General features: G+C 37.3%; 1 long non-coding RNA gene across 6 annotated transcripts in view; it reads left to right on the forward strand.

Moving 5' to 3' along the window:
• LOC309628913 overlaps positions 1–12,172 on the forward strand; it is a 242,844-nt gene that overhangs the window by 22,530 nt on the left and 208,142 nt on the right. For 5 of the 6 annotated variants that reach the window (XR_014244772.1, XR_014244773.1, XR_014244774.1 and 2 more), the window contains exon 2: positions 11,250–11,475. The exons of the other annotated variant lie outside the window; for it this stretch is intronic. This is a non-coding gene — a long non-coding RNA (uncharacterized lncRNA). The remainder of the gene's footprint in view (positions 1–11,249; positions 11,476–12,172) is intronic. 6 annotated transcript variants of the gene reach the window in all.

Consider the following 12,172-nt stretch of genomic DNA (forward strand, 5'->3'; position numbering starts at 1 on the left):
TCTAGGTCTTTGTTAAACATTTCTTGCATCTTCTCAATCTTTGCCTCCATTCTTATTCCGAGGTCCTGGATCATCTTCACTATCATTATTCTGAATTCTTTTTCTGGAAGGTTGCCTATCTCCACTTCATTTAGCTGTTTTTCTGAGGTTTTATCTTGTTCCTTCATCTGGTATATAGTCCTCTGCCTTTTCATCTTGTCTATGTTTCTGTGAATGTGGTTTTTCTTCCATAGGCTGCAGGATTGTAGTTCTTCTTGCTTCTGCTGTCAGCCCTCTCATGGATAAGGCTATCTAAGAGGCTTGTTGGGAGGGACTGGTGGTGGGTAGAGCTGACTGTTGCTCTGGTGGGCAGAGCTCAGTAAAACTTTAATCCACTTGACTGTTGATGGGTGGGACTGGGTTCCCTCCCTGTTGGTTTTTTATCCTGAAGCAACCCAACACTGGAGCCTACCTGGGCTCTTTGGTTCGGCTAATGACAGACTCTGGGAGGGCTCAGACCAAGAAGTACTTCCCAGAACTTCTGCTGTCAATGTCCTTGTCCCCACGGTGAGCCACAGGAGACCCTCCAACACTAGCAGGTAGGTCTGGTTCAGTCTCCCCTGGGGTCACTGCTCCTTCCCCTGGCTCCCGATGCGCACACTACTTTGTGTGTGCCCTGCAAGATTGGAATCTATGTTTCCCCTAGTCCTGTCAAAGTCCTGCAATCAATTCCCACTAGGCTTCAAAGTCTGATTATCTAGAAATTCCTCCTTCCATTGCTGGACCCCCAGGTTGGGAAGCCTGACGTGGAGCTCAGAACCTTCACTCCAGTGGGTGGACTTCTGTGATATAAGTGTTCTCTAGTCTGTGAGTCTCCCACCCAGCAGTTATGGGATTTGATTTTACTGTGATTGCGCCCCTCCTACCGTATCATTCTGGCTTCTCTTTTGCCTTTGCATGTGGGGTATCTTTTTTGGTGCGTTCCAGTGTCTTCCTGTTGATGATTGTCCAGCAGCTAGTTGTTATTCTGGTGTTCTCGCAAGAGGGAGTGAGAGCATGTCCTTCTACTCTGCCATCTTGGTTCCTCTTTGAAAGACATTCTTAAAAGAATGAAATGACAAGATACAGGCTGGGAGAAAATATTTGCAAAGCATTTATCTGCTAAAGGACTTCATCCAGAATATATAAAGAACTTTCAAAACTCAATTATAAGATAGTTTGACTTCGGAGCCCACTGTCTGCTCTCCTGGACAGTACAATGTGTGTTTTGGAGTCATCAAGTACACCAACTAAGCTGCAGTGATAAGTTTATATAGGGAAACTAGGCTGCAACATCTAATTAAAGCATAAGGCATGCTGGAACCAGGAAGTAACACTGAAAATGGTGGAGAAAAGTGATCCAGGATCAGATGGGACAAGGGAAATTGATCTAGTTAGATTGTGCAAATAGCTTGACCAGTCTAGCAAGGCTGTTCAAGGTACAGGGTCTACAGGTTGCAGCACATATTTTAGTCCTGGTGTGTGTGAGGAATGGTGCCATTCAGTGGACAGTGAGAGGCTTCACATAGAGAGTGTCAATAAAGAGTCAATCAGAGATACATCATGGCTGTGGGGATCTGTGTATTCATCATGCAACCCCAGGCTGTGGAAGTTACAGTATGTAGCTCTACTGGAGTAAAAAGGTTTTTGCTGAGAGAATTTCCTTTAAGGGTCTTATTCCTAAAGGAGACTAAAGTACTATATGCAGATTTGGGCTCAGGTTTGAAGACTTGAGACAAACCCTCCCTTAGAGGGCAAGTGCAGAAGAGCCAAAAAAGGAGACAGAGGAGATAGAAGTGTTGAAAAAGGCAGAAGAAAAAGAAGAATATTTACAGATATCAAGAGAAGAGAATGCTTCAAAACAGGCTTCATTAAAAGTTAAAGAGCGGTCAAGAAGTGTCGTTAGGAATTGATGATTAGACGATTATTTACGACTGTAAGAATGCAATACTGGTAGTGTGGTGGGATAGGAATTGGCTGTTATAGAGACAAACCAGACAAAGTGATAGCAATGCAGCACTAGTTGTTTAGTGTTTATGAGAACCAGAGCTCCAGAAGCAGATCTTCCAGGTCTGAATACTGATTACATCCTTTAAAAACATTGCAACTGGGCTTCCCTGGTGGCTCAGTCATTGAGAATCTGCCTGCCAATGCAGGGGACTCGGGTTCGAGCCCTGGTCTGGGAAGATCCCACATGCCACAGGGCAACTGGGCCTGTGAGCCACAACTACTGAGCCTGCGCGTCTGGAGCCTGTGCTCCTCAACAAGAGAGGCCGCGACAGTGAGAGGCCCGCACACCACGATGAAGAGTGGTCCCCGCTCGCTGCAACTAGAGAAAGCCCTCGCACAGAAACGAAGACCCAACACAGCCAAAAATAAATAAATAAAGATAAATAAATTAAAAACAAACAAAAAAACACTGCAACTTTGGGCAAATTGTTTAATCTCCTTCTGACTCAATCAAATAACGATAATACAATAATAAGTACACCATAAGTTGTTATAAAGACAAAATAAAACCTTGTCACATAGTAAGTGTTCAAAAATATTAGGTATTATTAAGATCATGCATTCATTTCAGAAGTCTGGCTATGAAAGAAGAAAACTAGCCATATCCCTCCTTTTTCTTTTCACACCAGTTATGGATTAAGGCCCTACATTGCTGTAATAATACAGTCAGAAATTATTTTTTTATTGAAATCAGAAATGGATTTTTTTATTGAGATTTAAACTCCATCTGCTTTCTTTTCTTTCTGTCCCTGATTCCTAAATCAACAGAGATTTCTCAGTAGCCCCCTTTTGCAGGATTCCTAGGTGCTTCTCCCAGTTGCTATTCCAGGTGTGCCCAACCCTATACCATTTCTTCTGCCACATGGATGCCACCTATTCTCTTAATTGCTGACCACTAAGATAAGGGCATGCAAATGAAGGGTTTGAGGAGGCTATATTAATAAGAACATAATTTTGAATATATTCTTATGAATATATATTATAATAAGCATTATCCACAGAAGAATATGTTTATTATAATACTTATTAAAAATATAGTCATAAGAAGAATATATCCACAAAAAATTATGTACATTCTTGTGATTATACTATCTTATTCCCTTCAATCTTCTTTACCTTCACCTTGGTCTTCCACTCTAGCAACAGAGAGTAGGGAAGACACAAAAATAAACATTCCCACAAATATTTATGTAATCACAATAAAATCTGGTCAACTAAAGCTCTTCAAACAAGCAAACCTGGTAAATTAATCAGTTAGTAAATTGGATTCTGGCCAATTGTGTTCTCTGCCTGCCCTTGGGTTCGTTGAGATTCCTTTGTATCCTTGTAAGAAATTTCCTCTCTTTTTATTTAAACTAGTTTAAGGTTAGTTTTTATTACTTGCTTTCAAAAAAACCCTTGACTATCACACACTCTCACATATGGCTGCTTTCCATATGCATGTAAACATGTTTCATATCTTCCCTTTAACTGTCAAACTTCTCAAATGAGTTTATATTCTATAATCCCATTACCTCCCTTCTCAGTTATTCCTGGTGCTTTCTACCTGTACTACACTGTCAAAACTAGTCTTTCCATGGCTGCCAGTGAGTACCATGTCAATAACTCCAGTAGAACAATTCTAGTTTTTATGTAGCTTGATTTTTCAGTAGCATTTGACATTGTTGATTTTCACTCTGGAAATGCTTTCTTTGGTTTCTTTAACAATTTTTCTTTCTTTTTTTTAGATTTTCCTTCTACTGATTTTCTGTACCTTTTTGATCTCCTCTGTCACCTCTCTCTTTATTACTTGATCCTTAATGTCAGAGTTCCTCTGGAATTTTCCCCATTTTTGTTGTTTTCCCCCTCTTTTTGTTTGTTTGGTTTGGTTTTTGTTGTTGTTTTCAGAAATGGTATCATTACCTACCCAGTTGCTCAAGAGGGAAAACTGAGGTTCATGCAGTCATCCTTGATGGCTTCTTTTTCTTCACTGGGCACATAAATCTTAAAGAATCAACCTCCAAATTGCTCTCAGATTTATCCACTTTTCCCCTGCTTTCCTGTGGGTGCCAACCACCCTTCTCTATTCCCAGCATGGTGGTCCCAACTGGTCTACTCCAATGGCTTTCTCAGTGGTCTCTTGCATTCAGTCAATCCCTTCTTTAATCTATTCTTTACTCTCAGCTAGAATATTAAAAAAGTAAAAAGTAAAAGCATAAAATGGGATAAGTCTTGCTTAAGACCATTTAATATATTTCAATGTCTTTTACAATAAAATCCAAGCTACTTAAATGGCTTACAGGGCCTTCCACAATGTGGGTGGTGCTCACCTATCATCTCAATCTTGTCTCTTACATACCTTCTTATATTTCTTTCACAGTTAGTTTCTTTTAGCTTTAGTGAGGTACTGTTAACACTCTGGCCTCTGGGCCCTCAAAAAGACTGACTTTTCCCTGAGCCTGGAAGTCTTGCCCCATTCCCTACTTTCACCAAGTTACTATGCACCCATCTTTGAGGTCTCAAATAAGATGTCATCTCCTTGACCCAACCCTAGGTTGTCAAACACTAGATTGGATCCCATAACATCCTGCATATCTCTTTTATAATGCCTACTACACATAAAATTGCTTATTTAATGCCTATACTCTCTGCTGTATTATAAACTCCATGAGAGCAAAACCTAAATCTATTTTATTGCTATCTCCCTAACACCAAGCCCAGGCCAGGCTGATAACAGATGCTAAAAAAGATTAGATGAATGAGTAAATGAATGGCTTTTTTTCTAGAATCTACTGTGTGACTATTATAAAGTTTTCTTTGAGATGAAGCAAGTGCTTTCCCTAAATCTAGGCTGGTCCTTGGCATTAATGACTTTAAGTTCTAACTATACACTGTGGATAGATGGAAGGTCCACCTTCCCCAAAATATCTTACCTGGTAACCTGTCATAATTTCTCTCCTTTGTTATTTGTTCTAAGACTGCCCTGCCTCTACCTAACTCACTTAAAGTCCCTAATTATAGGATTAAAAAAATATTAATTGCTTTCCTAAAGGTCAGTGTTAAATGCATATCATTTTTTTTCTGGGGGCAGAGTCTCACTTCCCTCTCTTTGTCCAATTGGAAGGATAATATTATCATATTTGCTTATTGCTAAAATGCTATCCCTAAGAATATAAGAGAAAGAACACACAGCTTTTAGTAGGAGCTGTGGGCTTTACCCAGAATAATAGGGCACCCTCTGACCTTTTTGTTTTGGAATACTAAGTAAGAAAATTAGCCATCAGGAACAAGGGTGACACTGAATAACTTTTCCTCCCTCACAATTTTGTAGATCTTAGCCCAAATGCTTTTAAAATTGATATGTATTATTTTTCTTATTTAAACCTTTAAATATTTAATTTTAAAATATTTCAAAATCATCAAGAATTACAGAAACTAGCATAACGAATGGCATACTACTCCATAAAATTGATATGTATTTTTGAATAATTCTTTAATCTGGGATAACAAAGTGGTTCCCAAGTAGTGGACTCGTGTGCCAGCCCTCTCTGATATCTGTGTCACTGGCCAACTGAAGGCAGAATAAATGAAATTAACTCTGCAGGAGTAAATGGTGCCAAGATCCATGACATACATTGGAGAGAACCCAAGAACAGGCCTTAAACTGCATCCTAAAATCAAGGCCAAATCAGCAAAATTACCTGCACATAAATTTGATTTGAAAAAAGAAGAGTGAAAGAAGGCAGATAAGTAAAATATCAATGTAATATGCTTGGTAGTTGACACTAGAAGTACAAGAGGAAAAGGCACATCAACATACATACGTTTACTACATTTCATCAATCTGTGGTGCCCTCCTTCTCCATGTCTTTCATCTATGAAATGGAGGTTCATCTTACAAGTGATGATGTGTCAAATTTAAATGGAAATATGTTCTCTTTCCTAGTGATGCATGTAATGCATATAATGATGTGCCTTATAATCAATGGCTGATTGACTGATTAAAATACAGTCGATTGGAATAGATAATGAAATACAGTTACAATCGGCCTTCCCTATTCGCTTGCTCCGCATCCACAGACTCAACCAACCTCCCATTGATTTTCGATTTTCGATTTTTGATCTGCAGATGCAGAACCCACAATATAGGGGGCCAATTGTAGTACACCATTTTATATAAGGGACTTGAGAATCCGTGGACTTTGCTATCAAGGGTGAGGAGGTAGTTGTCCTGGAACCAACCCACTCGTGGATACGGGAAGGGGAGCACTGTATTTGCTTGTAAATATGTACTGGTAGTATATGTTCATTGCCACATTTTCAATTCATGTCACAATTGACCATTCATTTTTACGTTTGGCAGAATTTCTGCATACTTTATAGCCTAAGAAGGAGAATGAGAAATGTAAGTAATAGATATATTTGATGGAGAGATATAATGTGTCAAAACCTCCACAGCTAGCAACAACCCAGAAAAGGCCAATAAACTCTGTAGCAACCATTACCATTGAATGGATCAGTAAAGACCCTGTATTCTCGAGAAAGAAGTCTTTAGAGACATAGATACAGAAAGAAAGAGGGTGGAGGTGGAGAGAGACAGAGAAGCACACAATATGCAGATATGTAAAAGCACCAATATAATTTTCTTCTATTTAAAGATGTCAGGAATATCTCTAAAGTTAGGCAACAGGACTTCAAGGTTTTTTGTGTTTTTTTCTTACTTAGAACTTTCTTTTTTAATGTGTACATTGAGTGATAACATAATTAGTTGAGTTGGAAAATGCCAAATGAAAATGAAAAATCTAACACATGCTGCATATGAATGTCTTCTCAGGAAATTCTTGTAGATACTTTTTTCTGTCAAGCAGTGTATGTCAGAGAATTGTACCTAAAGAAAGAAGACTATCAAACAGTGGCACCAAAAATAATCAAAATATGCTCAGTGGTACTCAAGAATTGCAGAGGAAGAAAGAAGAGTTTTATGTTAAAAATTTTAAAAAAGAAAAAACTAATCCCTTAGAGCACACAAACACACAAACAAGAACTAATCACAAAGACACCTGTATATTGCATTCCCACAAATGTTCCTTACAAGGTAATACATTATTTTACAAGTCACCATCAATCAAAAGTCACTTTCAGTAAGGTATGGCTGTGACTGACAAAGGCTTATTTGTATATTTTTTTCCTGAAAAAATAGCAAGATTTTAAAAATATTTGTTCTTGCATGTTTCAGAAAGCTCCAGAGTAAGTCAGAAGAATTGAGAGAGGTAGAAAACAGCTTGTTCTTCTTCCCAACCACATCAGATTAAGCATTGAGCATAAGCTTTCAAAAGAGACTCTATGTTAGGGCTGCAGGACATCAAGAAGAAAGTGATGGTGTACACTGTCCATTATCTGTAATGTTCCATAATTGGTTCCAAAGCATGATACTCTCAAGGTGTTTTCCTCTGCCTCATGGTGGATTTGTCTGGTGATTGATTGCTTTGCTGATCATGATTCTTGGACCTTGGATCTGCTGCTTGCCTGCAGTTTATTTGCCTTTTTCTAACTCTTTTCCAGAAAAGTAGGATCACCCTGCAGGGATACCACTTCATGACTGGGATAGCAGTATTCAATTTTTGTATATAGTTTTAACCCTAACTTTTCTGGTTGGCAGAGTGAGTTGCTCCTCACAGATGCAACTCCCAGAATGTTTTAATGAGAAATGAGAGGGGAGAGAATTTATTCTCATTGACTTCTTTACTCCTAAGTAGCCTTTCCTGAACATGGAGCCTTAAATTTTATTTGTTGCCTCAACTGATGTATTTTAGCCAGTGAAGCAAAGTTTAGCAATTTTCTTTGTAATTAGTACTAGCCAACCCATACAAGGGTGTTAGCTTATCTTTTTGTTTTTTTAAATCAAAGTGCTCTTCATCCATAACAACTTAGTGTACATATATATTCTCTTTTTCTCATCTCCATCAATGAAATAATAACAAAAAAGAAGTTTTTAAATCCCTTGGACAAATGGAAATTTTAAATTTCAAATCTGTTAGCATCAACAAAGATGTTAAATATTGTCATTAAATTTTGTAGCTTGATATTTTTATTCTAGCAAAAACTTAGTAGGAATGTTAAACAAAAAATGATTTAATGTGTGGCTAATTTTTATTAGAAATAAGCAAGGTGATACATACTTTCAGCTTTTTTTAAAAAATAAGTTTTTTAAAAAATAAATTTATTTATTTATTTTTGGCTGTGTTGGGTCTTTGTTTCTGCGTGCGGACTTTCTCTAGTTGCAGTGAGCAGGGGCTACTCTTCGTTGCGGTGCGCAGGCTTCTCATTGTGGTGGCTTCTTTTGTTGCAGAGCACGGGCTCTAGGCGCGCGGGCTTCAGTAGTTGCAGCATGCGGGCTCAGTGGTTGTGGCTCACAGGCTCCAGAGCGCAGGCTCAGTAGTTGTGGCACACAGGCTTAGTTGCTCTGCCGCATGTGGGATCTTCCCGGACCAGGGATAGAACCCATGTCCCCTGCATTGGCAGGAGGATTCTTAACCACTGCGCCACCAGTGAAATCCCTGAAAAATTCATTTTAATGGCAATTATTAGTCAAGATTCTTACCTACTTCAGAAAAATTTCTTGTGACATCTCTTTCAATTTGCTAGGCTAACATAATAGGGCTAAGTTTACCTTCAGTCAGCTTTTGGATCTTTTACTTGGCCATCCTGGAACCCAAACTAGTTCTTAAGTATAGCACCACCTCCACATTAGTCTCCTGGATTTGCATGAATTAATGTGTCATTGCACCTATTTCTCAAGCTGTATGTTTTCCATTTTTGAAAAGTTATGTTCTTGGCCAGCACTGTATGATATAGACGAATGATAGGACTCTCCATCCTCTGACTGCTGTATATGTAACATAGCTCTTAATCGGCAAAGTCTGCTTTTGACAATTGAAAACATAAGCATAACAGAGAGGATAATGATACACACAAATCAATTAAACTGATTTGAGCCTGCAATGTTGGTGCATCATTTAGTTTTGCAGATGGGTATCCTTAATCAGACAGTATAGGAGATACCTTCGGTCCCAGAGAACTTTTACTTAAATCACTGAACCTCAAATACACTTTAACTTTACATTCATTTTAATAGTCAGAGGTGATGCATGGATTTAAAGAGTACTAACATTCAGTTGTAATTTTCTCAGTAATTTTAAAGTGCTTTGTGGTTTTTGCTTTTGAGCAGAGGAAAGAAATATATCAGAGCTGTCACAAATCTTTCATACCCTGATATCCTACTCCCCCTTCAATCCACAGATCTTTTATTAAATTCCACCATGCCTCTGCAGGAAATGTGAATAGTCATTGAAACTCGTTCTAAGCCAGGATTTGAAAGCTGATACACTGAAAAATGTACTCAGTGTATGTTAAATGAACACCAAACTCCCTGACAATGAGAGGACTAATATAAGACTACGACACAGTTAAATTTAGAAATAGGATTAAAAATAGTCCCTGGGTTTTCATTTCAAGGTCATTCACAGACACAGTTCTCATAGTCCTGTGGAATTCCATACAGGTTAGATTCCATTTCACATGTGGAGTAGTCTTTTGTCTTTTCAGCCTGTTATGACTTTTGAAGAAATACAAGAAAGTTAACTAATATATGTTAAGTATCCACTATATTACTGAGATTATGCACAATGCTTTCCTTTACATCTGATAATAATGATGATGGTGATGATGATGATATTACCTGATGTTTTTTGGACCTAAGTGTGCTAAGTATTGAAAATTTCCATTCTTACTCATACTTTTTCCCATCAAAAGATTGTGAATTTTGCAAATGAAGAAATTGGTGTTTACAGAGGTTCCATAATTTGTTGAAAGTGGCTGCCACTTTTACTAAATGTAAAGTAAGATTTGGAACTCAAGTTTCTTTGTCTTCAAAGCCCATATTCTAAAAAAAATGTGAATGCAAAAGTTTGGGATTCAGAATGTCTTAATGTTTTTCATTCATGAATTGCTGATAATAATAATAATACCTACACCAGAGGATTGTTGTGAGAATACAATTAGTGAATACATATAAAGTTTTCATAATAATTGTGCATGGCACATGGTAAATATTTAAGAAACATTAGCTGTTAATACTTCTGTTTAATAATAAAAATAATTATTAGGTTGTTATATTCCAAAAGACAGCAATCTTTTCTTCATATATCTTATTTTATTATTGCAATACAATACAAAACACTAAAAAAAATCTATCTATAAACATTCTCCTTTAATTCTATCTTCCCAATACATTAAAATGGCAAAGTTTGAAATATTTATGCAAAGTATTATTTAATTAAATATTTCTGGGATCTATGACCTATTTTGTAAAATCAGCATGTCAAAGATAAGGATATTTCAAAGCCAACATTTACTAAAAGCTTTAATATTTGATCCTCAACCACTGTTTCATTTTCAAAATGTTCATCCTAGAGAAAATGGGAAATTGAATATAAAGCATTGTGTGAAACTAACTTTGTTTTTGGTCGTTCCCACCACACAGATAATGTTCCAAGGTTCAGACACTGCTGTATTTTTGAAACAGCCCTAAAATCCTTTTCTTTCTTATCCTTAATGGACTGGGAAAATTTTTCCTGCATTTGAGACTTCAGTTTGTTTCTCAGTTTATTTAGTAATACATTATCTAGTGACAGCCAGTCAATAAGCATTCTGGCAGGACATCTGTCCTTAAAATGGCTAAGTTTTCAGCAGGGCCTTGATGAAACAACTTTTAAGGCTGAGATCATTCTCAGTTTAAGACAGTGATAACAGCATGTACAGTTATTCCCTTCTCCAGAAATTTGTTTCCCAGTGAGACAGATAGCTTGCCAAGAGCTCTCCACTCTTGCTGAAGTGTTTTTTGTAACTGACATCACTCAACAAAATAGCAGTTTTACCCAAGCTTACAATTAGTAGAAGGCTTTTGAAGTACACTGAAACGATAGCAAGGAATCCCAGCAGAAGCTGGCTCTTAAGAAGGCTTCTTTCACTCTTCTAGGCCAACAAAAATGGCCTTTTAATATTACTTTTTAGTCATGGTTGTGTTTCAAGTGAGTTATTCAATCAATAATAGTTGCCTTTAAAACAGGTTGGTGCTGTATGTACAGTGTGGAAATCATTAGTGCAGTTCACCAACTGTTTCTGATCTTTGGCTACCTGGTAGGATTTTCTTTTCTGATTTCCTCTTTACTTGGCTTCCTCAGGTGAGTCCATGTGACTAGTTCTGGCCAAAGGAGTCATGAACAGAAGCAACATGGGTCACTTCTGGGCCAAAACGTTTAACTGACAGAATGAGACCTTCATGAACTGTCTTTCCTGCTGTCACAGTGATTGGAAGCATTCCAGATAGTGGTTGCAACATCCATCAGTCTGGTCTCTGAAAGACAATGAAGAGCGATACCCTCAAATGATCTGCACCAGATGTACAGAGTGAGCAAAACAATAGACATTTGTTGTGTTAGCCACTGAGACATTTAGGGTTGTTTGTTACCACAGCATAACCAAGCCTATCCTGAGGGATTCATGCAATAAGAATTACAAACAAAAATTTGTGGCCATTCAAAGAGCAAACTGGAAGAGGCAAGCTGGCATTTTTAGCAAGTTACTTTTACAGTCTTTAATGACATACTTATACTTGTTGCAACAGGCAGGCAAATTTGTTTCATGGGAAGTTAGATCCTAAAACTGGAGCTGTGATTTCTGAAGTCAATACCGAATACCTAAGTAGTCATCATGAAGCAAATACTCACTATGAATTTTTGCAATATCTTAAATTTTATTTTAAATATACATGTGATTATAACATGTATATGTATATATATATATATATCTGCTTAAAGTGAAGAACTAGAGTAATTGTCTCATAAATCAGTTATTACTTATGTTCATTTAAAATATTATTACTTTAGATCATTTTTCATGATAGGCTACATTGTAAAAATGTATTATATTCTCAAAGTAGAAAAATGAAACATAATAATTAGAGACAAATTTCTCATCTCTGCAGTATTCTATTGCACAGGGGCACCAAACTTTGGTTGCTCTCCTTGCTTTGATCAGAAGTACTTTTCTCAAGCTTCTTTATGTCCTGTAATAAGCCAATTGTATATCATCATTCATCACATAT

Source organism: Balaenoptera borealis, assembly GCF_965194805.1.
Source record: "Balaenoptera borealis genome assembly, chromosome: 5".
Taxonomy (NCBI): Eukaryota; Metazoa; Chordata; class Mammalia; order Artiodactyla; family Balaenopteridae; genus Balaenoptera; species Balaenoptera borealis.